Source organism: Mustela putorius, unplaced genomic scaffold, assembly GCF_011764305.1.
Source record: "Mustela putorius furo isolate JIRA1106 unplaced genomic scaffold, ASM1176430v1.1 tig00000743_pilon_pilon_pilon, whole genome shotgun sequence".
Taxonomy (NCBI): domain Eukaryota; kingdom Metazoa; phylum Chordata; class Mammalia; order Carnivora; family Mustelidae; genus Mustela; species Mustela putorius.
The window spans coordinates 3743875-3758353 of NW_025421464.1; the positions used below are offsets into that span (position 1 = coordinate 3743875).

At 36.9% G+C, this 14479-nt stretch overlaps 1 protein-coding gene across 2 annotated transcripts in view; it reads left to right on the forward strand.

The window, feature by feature from the left end:
- Window positions 1-14479, forward strand: part of LOC101678631 (agouti signaling protein) — a 137314-nt gene that overhangs the window by 2558 nt on the left and 120277 nt on the right. The window lies entirely within an intron of this gene.

Here is a 14479-nt window from a genome sequence, read left to right on the forward strand (position 1 = left end):
TAAGAGTTAGCTTTGGTGAAGAAAGGGAAAAGTCACTGAGATATTAATGAAGCATCTGGTAACTCTGAAATTAAATTAATCTTTGGATTGACATAGTAGGCAGAAGGCATAATGAGGTTCCCGCTAAAGAAATCTTAAATAGAGTTAACCTTTAGGATATAAATTAGTAGGAATGAATTCTTAATTATTTAGCCATATATAAAAATGACTTATGAGATAATACTGTCACTGAGGAGATTTAGGAATTACCATTTCTAAGCAATTTGATCAGGCTATAGTCTAATGAATATACTATCTCTACATACTGTCATTATATTAATGATACCCAAATTCATATTTCCAACCCAAACCTCTCCACTGAGTTCCAGCCTCACATATCCAAGTACCTACTTCTCTATGTTTGCTCATCTCATAGAGATCTCAAAGTCACTGTATATATTTTTTTAATTTTTTTTTTTTACTATTTTATTTATTTATTTGACAGCGATCACAAGTAGGCACAGAGGCAGGCAGGGGTTGGTGGGGGGAAGCAGGCTCCCTGCTAAGCAGAGAGCCCAATGCGGGGCTCGATCCCAGGATGCTGGGATCATGACCTGAGCCGAAGGCAGCTGCTTAACCAACTGAGCCACCCAGGCGTCCCACAATTTGTTTAATTTATTGGTAGGTTGTTTACTTGTGATTTTCATAATTTCACTTCACTTCTAGAATGTATATAAATTCTTTGAGGATAATTTGTTGAATTAATAGATAAAAATCCAATAGTGCTAAAATTTTAACATGATTGCTTATAGAGATGTAGTTGAAGTAGGAGGCTTTATTTAGTCATATAGGATAAAAAATTTTACTGGAGCTAATATAATTAAAATCAACTGTAGTACAACTCAAAATGGATTAAAGATCTAAATGTGAGACAGGAATTCATCAAAATCCTAGAGGAGAACACAGGCAGCAACCTCTGTGACCTCAGCACACGGCAACTATTGGCTAGACCTGTCTCTAAAGGCAAGGGAAACAAAGGCAAAAATGAGCTTTTGGGACTTCATCAAGATAAAAAGCTTTTGTACAAGCAAAGGAAACAGTTGACAAAACCAAAGGACAGCCTACAGAATGGGAGAAGATGTTTGCAAATGTCTCAACAGATAAAGGGCTAGTATCCACAGTCTATAAAGAACTTATCAAACTGAACACACAAAGAACAAATAACCCAGTCAAGAAATGGGCAGAAGACATGAACAGGCATTTCTCCAAAGAAGACATCCAAATGGCAAACAGACACATGAAAAAAATACTCAACATCACTTGACTTCAAGGAAACACAAATCAAAACCACAATGAGAGGGGCACCTGGGTGGCTCGGTTGGTTGAGTGTCTGCCTTTGGCTTGGGTCATGATCCCTGGGTCCTGGGATCGACCCCTGCATCAGGCTCCTTGCTCAGCGGAGATTCTGCTTCTCCCTCTTCCTCTGTGCTCCCTCCCTCTCTCTCTCTCTCTCTCTCAAATAAATAAAATAAAATAAAATAAAAAAACCACACACACACAATGAGATACCACCTCACACCAGTCAGAATGGCTAAAATCAACAAGTTAGGAAATGATAGATGTTGGCAAAGATATGGAGAAAAGGGAACTCTCCTAACCTGTTGGTTGGGATGCAAACTAGTGCAGCCATTCTGGAAAACAATATGGAGGTTCCTCAAAAAGTTGAAAATAGAGCTACCCTATGACCCAGCAATTGCACTATTGGGTATGTATCACAGAGATATGAATGTAATGATGCAAAGGGGCACCCACACCCCAGTGTTTATAGCAGCAATGTCCACAATAGCCAAACTATGGAAAGACCCCACAGGCCCATCAACAGATGAATGAACAAAGATGTGTAAACACACACACACACACACACACACACACACACACACACAATGGAATATTACTCAGCCACCAAAAAAGAAATCTTGCCCTTTGCAATGATGTGGATGGAAGGAGAAGGTATTATGCTAAGCGAAATAAGTCAGTCAGAGAAAGACAATTATATGACTTCACTATATATATATGGCATTTAAGAAACAAAATGGAGGATCATAGGGGAAGGGAGGGAAAAATAAAACAAGATGAATTCAGAGAGGGAGACAAACCGTAAGATAAACAAACTGAGGTTTGCTGGAGGGGAGGGGTTGGGGGATGTGGTAACTGGGTGATGGACCATGTGATGTAATGAGCACTGTGTTCATATACAACTGATGAATCGCTGAACTCTACCTCCAAAACTAATAATATATTGTATGTTAGTTTAAATAAAATAAAAATTTAAAATATCCAATCATATTTCTCCCCTGCCTAAAAGTCAGTTACCTACCACTCTATTCTCTGTCTCTACCCTTCTTACTATTCCCTATCATGTATTGTAAGTTCCAGCCACACTACATTACTTAATATTTCCTGAATATGCCATTCTTCTGGCTAGAATATCTATCCCTTCTCTTCCCAGGTGAGCTTCTGCCATCCTTTAAGATCCAGCTTATATGTTACTTTTTTTTAAAAGAAGCTTATGACTTCTCTAGAGGGTGAAAGTGATTTCTTTTCTTCTATTTGTCTTCTCTCATTACCCTACTACAGCCCTTTCAAACTGTAGCTATAGTTGAGATCCAGGAAGGTAGGATCTATGTCTTATTCATCTTTCCTTGCTTTCCCAATGCCTAGCACATGTTTGTGAATGAAAGAACCCATATGGAGTATGGAGAAAGAACCCATCATAAGTATGAATGCTAATAACGAACTTGCAATAGCTTTAGCTTCTTAAACACAGTCTCCTTCCCAAGGGAAAATGAGAAATTTCTCAACTGTATTCCATTTGAAACAATTGAGTATGAGCATAGTCTGGAAAGAAATGTGCTTTACATCCTCTTTATGAGTCACCATAAAAAGAGATTATCAGTCTTCTTGACATATCAGCAGGCTCTTAAAGAAGAGTGATTCAGTGCACCATGTGTACATTCAGTACCTTGGATTGTCACTACTCATTGCATTTCTTACTCCTTTGCTCTTGAGAGACTTTGTAACCCCAACACCTGGCACAGTTTCTGGCACAGTAAATGTTTATTGAAAGAATATATGAATAAATAAGTGAGATTTATAAATTAATTTTCTCCTCTCTTCTCTTGGATAATTTAAACCCTCCCTTTAAAAATGTTTGAGGTGCCACTCACTTTTTAAAGCCTTTTCTAGAGGCACCTGGGTGTAGCTCAGTCATTAAGACACCTTCAGCTCAGGTCATAATCACAGGGTCCTGGGATGGAGCACTGCATCAGGCTCCTTGCTCAGTGGAAGCTTGCTTCTCCATCTCCCACTCCCGCTGCTTGTATTCCCTCTCTCTCTGTTGAATAAATAAATAAAATCTTTAAAAAATGTTTTAAATTGGGGCGCCTGGGTGGCTCAGTGGGTTAAGCCGCTGCCTTCGGCTCAGGTCATGATCTCAGGGTCCTGGGATCGAGCCCCATATCGGGCTCTCTGCTCAGCAGGGAGCCTGCTTCCCTCTCTCTCTCTGCCTGCCTCTCCGACTACTTGTGATTTCTCTCTGTCAAATAAATAAATAAAATCTTTAAAAAAAATGTTTTAAATTAAGCCTTTTCTAATCATCCACTTATAATTTTATTCTTCTCTGTATTCATGTAGCACATATTATTTAAACATTTTACTTTTATTTTTTAAGCAATTTCTACACCCAGTGTGGGGTTCAAACTCACAACCCCAAGATCAAGAGTTGAGCCAGCTATGTGTCCCAGTAGCACATATCATTTAAACTATTCTATCTTGCATTTTTATTTTTTTTAAGTGCATATATTCTTTCTTTCCAGCTAGATTGTAAAGTCCTTGAGAGCAGGAGCTATGTGTACTGTTGGATCCTATAGTAGATTCTTAAATCTAGTAGGATTTTTTTGCTGTAAATTGTTGTTGATGTTCCCCAGGGTCACATAGTGTCTTGTCCTCTAAAAAGACTGCAAAACTCTGAAGATAACCATAGAATGAGACTACCTCACACTTGTTAGGATAGCTATTATAAAAACAAAGCAAAATGAAAAACAGAAAAGAACAAGTGTTAGCAAGGATGTGGAGAAATTGGAACCTTTGTGCACTATTGGTGGGAATGTAAAATGGTACAGCTGCTATATATATATCTGTTCTTCAAAACAGTATGGTGGGTCCTCAAAAAATTAGAATCACCATATGGTCTAACAATTCTGCTTCTGTGTACTTACCCAAAAGAATTGAAAGGGGAATCTTAAAGAAATTTCAAACACCCACGTTTACAGCAGCATTATTCATAGTAGCCAAGAGTGGAAGCAACTCCGTGTCTGTTGATATGGATGGAAAAGCAAAATGTGGCATATACATCCAATGGAATATTATTGGATCTTAAAAAGGAAGGCAATTCTGACACATATTGCAACATAGATTGCAACTTTGAGGGCATTATGCTAAATGAAATAAACCAGTCACAAAGGGATGAATAGTGCATACTTCCATTTATATGAGGTACCTAGAGTAGTCACTCTCCTAGAAACAGAAAGTAGAATGGTGTTTGGACCTGGGGCAAGAATGGGGAGTTGTTGTTTAATGGGGGCAGAGTTTCAATTTTGCAAGATGAAGAGAGTTCTGGAGATTGGTTGCACAAGGATGTGAATGTACTTAAGTGAACTGTACACTTAAAAATGGTTAAAATTGTGAATTTTATGTTATTAAAAAAATACAAGCACTGATCAGGGAGTCAAAAGACCAAGATTAATCTCAGTTGTTCCCCAATGACCAGTGAATCATGTGCAAGTCATTTTTTTTTTCACTTGTGCCTTGATTTCTTCATCTTTAAACAATATAATAGAGATGCTTGGCTTCTGGGTTTATGTGAGGGCCCGACAGAAACAAAACCAAAACCAAAAGCAAATCAACAACTCAAGATAATTTTTTCAGTAGTATTTTTTCCAGTATTCCAGTGTCCCTGATCTCTTTAATATTCATCACAAGTTTCACATCCTATTTCATAACAAAATATTCCTAAAGATGCCTCAGCAATAGCCTCTTACCACTTGAAAGGATATGTATGCTGAACTCTTACAATTTGGGCTGCTCACCTTATAATTTAGTTCCAGGAACACAGCAAATAAACAGCCTTTATGAGGACTATTGAAGACCTAAGATGCTAGTTACTAATGTGGTTTAGCATTAATTGTGGAAATACAAGCTCAGGATTTTCGTGTGAGCATAAGAAAGCTGGTCCCAAATTAGGAAGGTATGAGGGTAAATCTGCTGAGTGTCTAAGAAGCGTCAGGCTCTATAATAGTTGTGTTACATGCAAGATCTCATTTAATGTTCACAACAGCCTTGTCTGGTTAATAATATTATACTCATTTTATAAACACGGAAAATGAAGCTCAGAGAGGTTAAGTCACTTACCCAAATCACACAAGGAATGACAAATATGGATCAGATATGTATGACTGAAGGCCATACTCTTTGTACTCTGTTAACACTGCCTCTCAAAATATATTTGACTATGCCTATTAATGATATAGTTAACAATAATGTTACATATTCTGTATTTGTACATTTATGTCAATTATCTTCATTAGTTGTTATAAGATAGGTTGTGTAGGAATAATCATCACCACTTTACAGATGATGAAGCAGTCAGAAAAGTTAACTTACCTAACATAAACCAATCAATAAGTGACTATAACAGCACTTGAAAGTAGGTTCTACAATTCTCAGATGCATGCTTTTCCACATCCGTCTCATGAGCATGGAATTTTCTTTCTGATTTTTCTGGTTCTGATATTTTTTATAGGAGCATTTTGAAAGCCTGGCAATTCTTGTTATATATGGACAAATTAAATACGTGTGTTCATCCCTCTTCTCTTCCCCAAATCACTAAAATGACAATGAGTTAATATTTTAGAAGTTATTAGCCCACAAGGACAAAGAGAATAAGAAAGATAATAGCAGATGAGGGGTATTAACAAATTTTTGAAAGATGGAAAGCTGAGCTGAGAAAACTGGATTCCAAATGCTTGAGAGGCATATACTAGTGAAAGGCAAGCTGTCTCATATTGCAGAACACTGGAATTGGAAGAAGCAAATATGACAGCAGCAGAGATATCTATAGGGGCTGAAAAAAGGGGGATTGGTTAAAAATTTGTGTAAGAAGTTAAGTTACCAGGTCCTTTCCTCATCCTGCTCAGTTAAGCAACTACTGTTTCATTTCTTTGGCAGAACCTAGGAGTTTATTCTGTTTAAAAAAAAAAAATTGAACTAGAGATGCTCCAGACTGAAATACTAGGCACAGCTAAACATTATAGTTGGGGAGGTTGGAATAAGAGGATACCACACTGGAAACAGATCAGATGAATGTCTACCTGCTGAATGATGAAACTTGCCAAGTCTTCTCAATCTATTTCACTCCAGGAATGGTGACAGCAAGGCTTATATTTTCTAGGCAGGAGAACAGAGATGTAATTTTGGGAGAAACTTAAAACTGAATAACCCCAGAAGGAAGATCTATAGATACTGTTACTTAACAAAACAAATGGGTCCCCACCTTATCATCCTACAATAAAGCCTACCAACTGACAAACTCTTTCTGTTAACACAGACCTTCCAAATACTTCTGTAGTGACTCATTCTTAGATATGAAGGGATACCAAAGGACCACCAGGTAGTTGAGATAAACTTCACCAAGAAAGACAGCATCAAATAGAAATGGAAGAGAAAAGGAGAAACTCAGAGAATAGCAGAGACAATATAGAGATCAGAAGAATATATTTTAAAAGACAGTAAGAATCCTCTGAGAGATAATTATAAGATACTGCATCCATAAAGCAAAGACAAGATGCTCCAAAAAGGGAACAATTAGAAGATAACAGCTCTGGGAAATTAAAAATATAATAACAAAAGTAAATAATTCAAAGTAGTATTAATATATAAAATTGAGGAATCTCCTGGAAAAGAGAACAAAAAGAAATGGAAAATGAGAGAGAAAAGATCATTAAAAGATGAATTCATAAGGTCCAACATGAGGCTAATAGGATTCTAGAAACAGAAAAGAAATGGAGGGAAGGAAATTATCAAAGAAATTATAAGAAAATCTCTAATAACTGAAGGACATGAGTGTCCAGATTGGCAGAACCTGCTGAATGCCCAACATAATGTAGGAAAAAAAAAACAAAACCAAAGCTACTATGGCACATCATCATGAAATTTCTAAACACAAGAGATAAAAAGAAGATAAAAAAATCTTGGTGACAGATAAGGAGAGATCAGGGAAAGGGGAATGGATTACTTATAAAAGAGTAGGTAATAAAGTTGAATTCAACATTAATGCTGGGTGCTAGAAGACAGTGAAACAGTGCTTTCAAAATTCTGAGGGAAAATTATTTTCAATCTAGAATTCTATGCTAAATCATATAATCAAGTGTGAGACAATTAAAGATATTTTCAGGCATGTGAGGATCAAAAATTTACTACCCATCTCCTCCCAGCTTTTCCTGGAACACTTCTGGAGGATATACACTACTGAAATAAGAAAGATAAATCTAGAAGTTTTAAGAAATGGGATTAACCTACAAAAGAGAGGAAATCCCAATATGACAGCTATACAGCAGAGGGAGGGAGGAATAGCCTAGACTGAAGGATGGAATGCTCCAGTGGACTGTTTCCAGCAAAACTGGTGGAGTGTATCTGACACATTTGATGGTGTTGCAAATAGTTTCAGTGATAATAATAATAATAGAAAATTTGGCAGACAAAAAACTGATTTATTAATTTCAAGAACAAAAGTCGTATAAGAACGGCAACTGGGTGGCTCAGTCTGTTGAGTGATTGAATATCCGACTCTCCATTTCGGCTCAGGTCACAATCTTGGAGTCTTCTGATAGAGCCTGCATGCCTGCATCGGGCTCCATGCTCAGCAGGGAGTGTGTTGGAGATTCTCTCCCTCTCCCTCTGCCTCTCCCCCCACCCAATAAATAAATAAATCTTTTTTAAAAAGGTTGTATAAGAAAGTAAATGTAATCATAATAGAACTAATTGACCCAGAAGTAAAACACACTTATAATAAGGTTAACGTGGAACATTGATTTAATTTAAAATACTGAGATATAATACTGTTGGGAGACTGGAGGGAAGAAAAGTAGATGATGTTGGATCTTTATTTTTTATAATAAATATAATATATTAATGTTATATTATAAATATAATAAAATTTAAAAATTTACAAAACAAAAATAGTATAAATATTTTATTTGGGAAAATTATGGAAAATGTGAAAATTTTGGTAAATATGAAAAGAAGCAAGTAAAAGTCTGGTAAGGTGTCTCTGCCTTTGAGGAAGCTACTGCCTTTTTTTTCCAAGACTCTGTGTGTGTGTGTGTGTGTGTGTGTGTGTGTGTGTGTGTGTGTGTTAAAATATACTCTTGCTTTGTTTTGTTATGAGTCTTGTAGTTGCACATGATTTTTTAAAACCACATAACTTTTAAAGTGTTTACATGTATTACCTTGATAAACATTTAAAATATCAAAAAGAGAGAGAAAAGAGGGAAGAAAGAAAAGAAAAGATTTAGTGTCTGTCTGGACCTGTTACATAAAATGACAAAGTCCTGGAGGAATACTGGAAAAATAACAACCCCAGATATTTGAAAAGAATAAAACCCTATTTAGGCCACTTTCATTGAGGTATCACATTTAATTTGGGTTGTCACAGATGCTACTCTCCCACAAAACAAGAGAAATAAGGTGGAATGGTAGAGCATTGCTATCTTCTGAGTTCTTATCAGCATTACTGGCTGGTATTTTTTTTTTTTGAAATTATGAATTCAATGAATATCGTAGATCTTCTCGAATCTCAAAAAGATGTTATCACAAGATTAATGTCATGATACTGTGTTATATATGGAATTAGGAGATCTACATTTACATCCCCTTTTTATGAGTTATTGGCTACATAATTGTTTCTTCACCTCCTCTCCTATTTCTTCTGCTTACTCTGCAAACTGAATTGCAGTGAATGATGTTCCAAAAAGAACTGCTTCATGCCAAGTTCCTCTAATACTAAACATGCTCTAGTGTACTGATTAGGGATTATTCAGTCTCTTCTATTAAACTGTAAGAACTTCAAAAGTAATACCACAGTTGACCCTTTATCAATGCAGAGGGTTAGGGGTGCTGACTCCCTATGTAGTCAGTCAGACTATACATAGTCCCTATGTATAACTTTTGACTCCCCAAGCTTAACTACTAATAGCCTACTGTTGACTGGAAGCCTTAACAATAATATAAACAGTTGATTAACACATATTTTGTATGTTATACGTGTTACGTACTATAGACTTACAAAGTAAGTATAAAGTAAGCAGAAGAAAGAAAATCCTAAGGAAGAAAAAAATGCATTTATTGTATTATACTGTATTACTATTTTTTTTTAGAGAGGGAGAGAGAAGGGTGGAGCAGAGGAAGAGAATCTTTTTTTTCTTTTTAATTGCCTCTCTGCCTGCTTGTGATCGCTCTCTCTGTCAAATAAAAAATAAAACCTTAAAAAAATACAGTATAGGGGTGCTTGGGTGGCTCAGTTGGTTAAGCATCTGATTCTTGATTTTGGCTCATGTCATGATCTCAGGGTTGTGAGATCAAGTCCTGCACTGGGCTCCATGGTGGGCTTAGAGTCCACTTAAGATTCTCTCTCTTCAAAGGTTAGTTGACCATAGAGTTGAGGGAGTCCAGAGACCATAGAGTTGAGGGAGTCCAGAAATAGACCTGCAACTCTATGGTCAACTAATTTTCGAAGAGAGAGAATGTTAAGTGGACTCTAAGCCCATGATGCAGCCCAGTGCAAGACTTGATCTCACAACCCTGAGGTAATGACTTGAGCCAAAATCAAGAGTCAGATGCTTAACCAACTGAGCCACCCAAGCACCCCTATACCGTATTTTTAAAAAAGATTTTATTTATTTATTTGACAGAGAGATAGAGAGATCACAAGCAGGCAGAGAGAGGGGGAAGCAGGCCCCCGCTGAGCAGAGAGCCTGATGCAGGGCTCCATCCCAGGACTCTGGAATCATGACCTGATCAGAAGGCAGAGTCTTAATCCCCTGAGCCACCAGGTGCCCCAATATATTGTATTTTTAAAAATATTTTATTACTTTATTTGACATAGAGAGACACAGTGAGAAAGGGAACACAAGCAGGGGAGCAGCAGAGGGAGAGGGAGAAGCAGGTTTCCCACGGAGCAGGGAGCCCAATGTGGGGCTTGATCTCAGGACCCTGGGATCATGACCTGAGCCAAAGGCAGATGCCCAGCAACTGAGTCACCCAGGCACCTGTATTTTTTGATACTATAGTTTATGTTGTATGTTTACAAGATGAGTCTCCTACATCAATATTATCTTACATGATATAAGACACTGCAGATGTTATGCTTATTAGTAACACTAGACATCCAAATGAAGAGGTGATGTGAAAAAGAAATTCATTATTGATTACAGGTATAATGATTGATACTCATTGATAATGAAGAAGCAGCAGTATGATTTCTTCATGGCAACCTAGCCCATAATCTAATGAATAAATTGTTATAAAATTTTTTTTTTTTTAGAAAGAGAGAGAGAGACAATGTGCATGCACATGGGTGTCGATAGGGGAGGAGAAAGCGAAGAGGGAGAGAGAATCTTGAGCAGTCTCCATGCCCAATGTGGAACTGAGATGGGGCTCAGTCACACGACCCTGAGATCATGACCTATCATGACCAGAGTTGGATGCTTAACCTACTGAGCCACCCCGGCGCCCCATAAATTGTTATACATTTTTTATGGCATTTGGAATTACAGTCATATTCATAATAAGGTATTAGAAACATTGTTACATTAAAAAAAAAAACTTACCTGTCATGATAGGCTAACATACAATTATGAGCAAGAAAAGCATATATTGTTTGGTAATATAATTTTTGGAATGCAAAGTTATAATATAGTAAGAAAACAAACACATTATTAATTTTATATTAAATATCACTTACTTCATGCTTATGTAAGGATAGGCTATCCACTTCCATACAAATCTTGCACATGATGACCTATACGATGAATAGTAGGCAATAATGATGATGACACAAAAACATCTCATACAGGGATGCCTGGGTGGCTCAGTTACGGTTAAGTGTCTGCCTTCAGCTCTGGTCATGATTCCAGGATCCTGGAATCGAGTTCTATATCAGGCAGGGAGCCTGCTTCTCCCTCTGCCTACTGTTCCCCCTGATCCCCCTGCTTGTGTGTGCTGTCTCTCTCTCTCTGACAAATAAATAAACAAAATATTTTTTAAAACCATCTCATACAGTTCTTACCTACAGTTATTATATGTTCACACAAAGACACATACATACATACCAGATAACTGTACAGCATGATGATTATTTCCTATTTATTAAGTGGAAGTGGATCATCATAAAGGTCTTCATCCTCATTGTCTTTATGTTGAATAGGCTGAGGAGGAGGAGGACAAGGAGGAATTGGTCTTGCTGTGTCACGGGTGGCAGAAGTTGAAGTGGTGAAGGAGATAGAAGGGGAGGCAGGAGAAGCAGGCACACTTGGTTTAACTTTACAGAAATACATCGTAATTTCTGTCTGATGTTTTTACTTTTTCATTTCTCTAAAAAATGTTTCTATATGGTACCAATTCTTCTTTCACTGTTTGTTTAGTTTCAGTGCCCTATTGTAGAAGGGACCATGTCATAAAAGAAGTTAAAAGCAGTCATGAATAAGCAGAACCCTACTGCCATATTGTCTAATGTCAATTCGGTTTTTGGCACTGCTTTTTCTATGTCTTCTTCCTCATTGTCTGGTACTGGTACAGAAACACTCAGCTCCATCAAGTTGTCTTCTATTAATTCCTCTGGGATGGTGCCTATTAGCTCTTGAATTTCTCCAAGATTCATTTCTTAAAACCCTTCACCTTCCATCTTTTTTGCCATATCCACGACCTCTTTCATGATTTCCTTGATTGGCTCTGTCGTAAATCCTGTCATGTCATGCACAATATCTAGACACAGTTTTCACAGGAATTTATTGTTTGGGGCCTTAATGACTTTCTTGGCTTTTTCTATAACAGCAGTGGCGTCTTCAATGGTGTAATTCCTCCAGAATATGTTCTCTTTATTGGGGTTCTCTTTCATAGTGTTGTCAATTCTTTCCATAGAGTATTGTGTGAAATGAGCCATAAAAGTCTTTATGACTCCCTGATTTAGAGGCTTAATTAGAGATGTTGTGTTTAGGAGCAAGTGGAATACTTCAGGGCCTCTGGTGTTGAACTCATAGGGTTCTGGGTGGCCAAGGGTTGTTACTGTTCAATTTCAAAAGAACCTTAAAAGGCAGTCCCTTACTAGCAACGTTCTTCTTGACTTTAGGGACAAAGTATTGATGGAACCAATCCAGAAAAAGTGTTCTTATTGTCCAGGCCTTCTTCTTGTATAACCAGAAGACTGATAGCTGTTATCTCTTCCTTTCAAGGACAGGGGAGTAGCAGCTTTATAGATAAGGGCAGTCCTCATTGTAAACCCAACTGTATTTTTTACAAAACAGCAGAATTAACCTATCCCTTTCTGCCTTACATACTGGTGCTCACTTCTTTTCCTTACTAATAAATGTCCTTTCTGGTATTTTTTTTCCAGGATAGGGCACTTTCATCTTTATTAAAAACCTGATCAGGCAGATATCCTTTGTCCTCGGTGATTTTCTTAATGGCATCTGGGAATTTCTCTGCTGCCTCTTGGTCAGCAGAAGCTGCTTCTCCTATTATCTGGACACTTTTTGAGCTATACGTCTTTCTAAAATTATCAAACCATCCTTTGTTGACATTGAATTCTCCAGCTTTAGCTCCTTCAGCTTCCTTTTGCTTTAAGTTGTCATGTAATGACGTTGGTTTTTCTCGAAGCAGAGTCTATAGTTATGCCTTTCTTATAGCAATCCTGTACCCACAAAAGCTGCATTTTCAATAAAAGGTGAAAAGATATTTTGTGGGGCACCTGGGTGGCTTAGTTGGTTAAGCAGCCAACTCTTTGTTTTGGCTCAGATCATGATCTCTTGGTTGTGGGATCGAACCCCGAATCAGGCTCTGCAATCTATTTGGAGTCTGCTTCAGATTCTTTCTCCCTATCTCTCCAACTCATGCCCGCTTTCTCTCTCAAATAAATAAATAAAATCTTAAAAAATTTTTTTTTTGCAAGAAGTGCAAGACTTCCATGCCTGCTGGAATAGCTGCAGCAATGGCTTCACAAATTTCCTTTTCTTTTTTTTTTACAATGGTCTGTATACTGAATTCATTTATCTTGAAATGGTGATAACTGCAGCTGTAGACCTCAGTCTATGGCATATATCAAACAATTTAACTTTTTCTTATAATATCATGACTTTGGTTCTTGGGAGCATTTCCAGCATCATTAGTGGCACTTTGTATGGGTCCTTTAGTGTTACTCCAGGTTTATGATATTGCACCAAACACAATGAAAAATACATAAGAACTGTGGGAGATCACTTTTTATTTACTAGAGAGATGAACTGCACATGCAGAGTTGATTAGCATCATCAGATATTTTAAGTGGATACTTCCAACACTTGAGCTCACTGAAATATCAATAGGAGGTAGCTACAAAATTATTATAGCAGTACAGTATGTACTACAGCTAATTTTATGCTATTATGATTTAATACTGCAGCTTTATGTCTGCTAACATTTGTTGACTGTGGATGGCATACATGTAAGGTCTGTAAGTGTACATAAGTTTTGATAAATTTTAACTTTTTATAATAGATTTTTGTATGTTTATGGTAGTAAATGATAAAGTAGACTAATAACTGCATGTATTTTATGCATTCATGACATACCTAACTTTTTAATTTTTTCAATATTTTTAGGCTACACAGTTCACCTGTAAGTTTTTTCAAATTGTCACAAATCTCAAAAAAATTTCCAGTATATTTTGAAAAAAATCCACATATAAGTGGACCCACATAGTTCAAACCTGTGTTATTCAAGGGTCACCTATATACCTATGCCTCTGAAGTTAGTAATAATATCCTATTATTACTGTTCTCTTCTTCTAATGGGCAACAAATCAGAGTTTCCACAGATTTATTGGTTGGTATTGTGAGGAAAATGTTTGTCATTAAATGTTCCTATAATTCCCTATTAAAGAAAGTTAGCATAAGTTCCATATGCTCCAGAAAAAATCCATTTTCATTGTTAAATTTAGGCTTAAATTGGAGCTAAACAATAAAGTAAAACTAGAACAGTCGGTTTACCTCCAAAGAAAGAGTTCCTTAATGATTTATATTTTTATAAGAAAGATTTTTATCTAACCATAAGAGACTCTCAATCATAGGAAACAAACTGAAGGTTGATAGAGGGGGGGTGGAGGATGGGGTACTGAGTGATGGAACATAAGGAG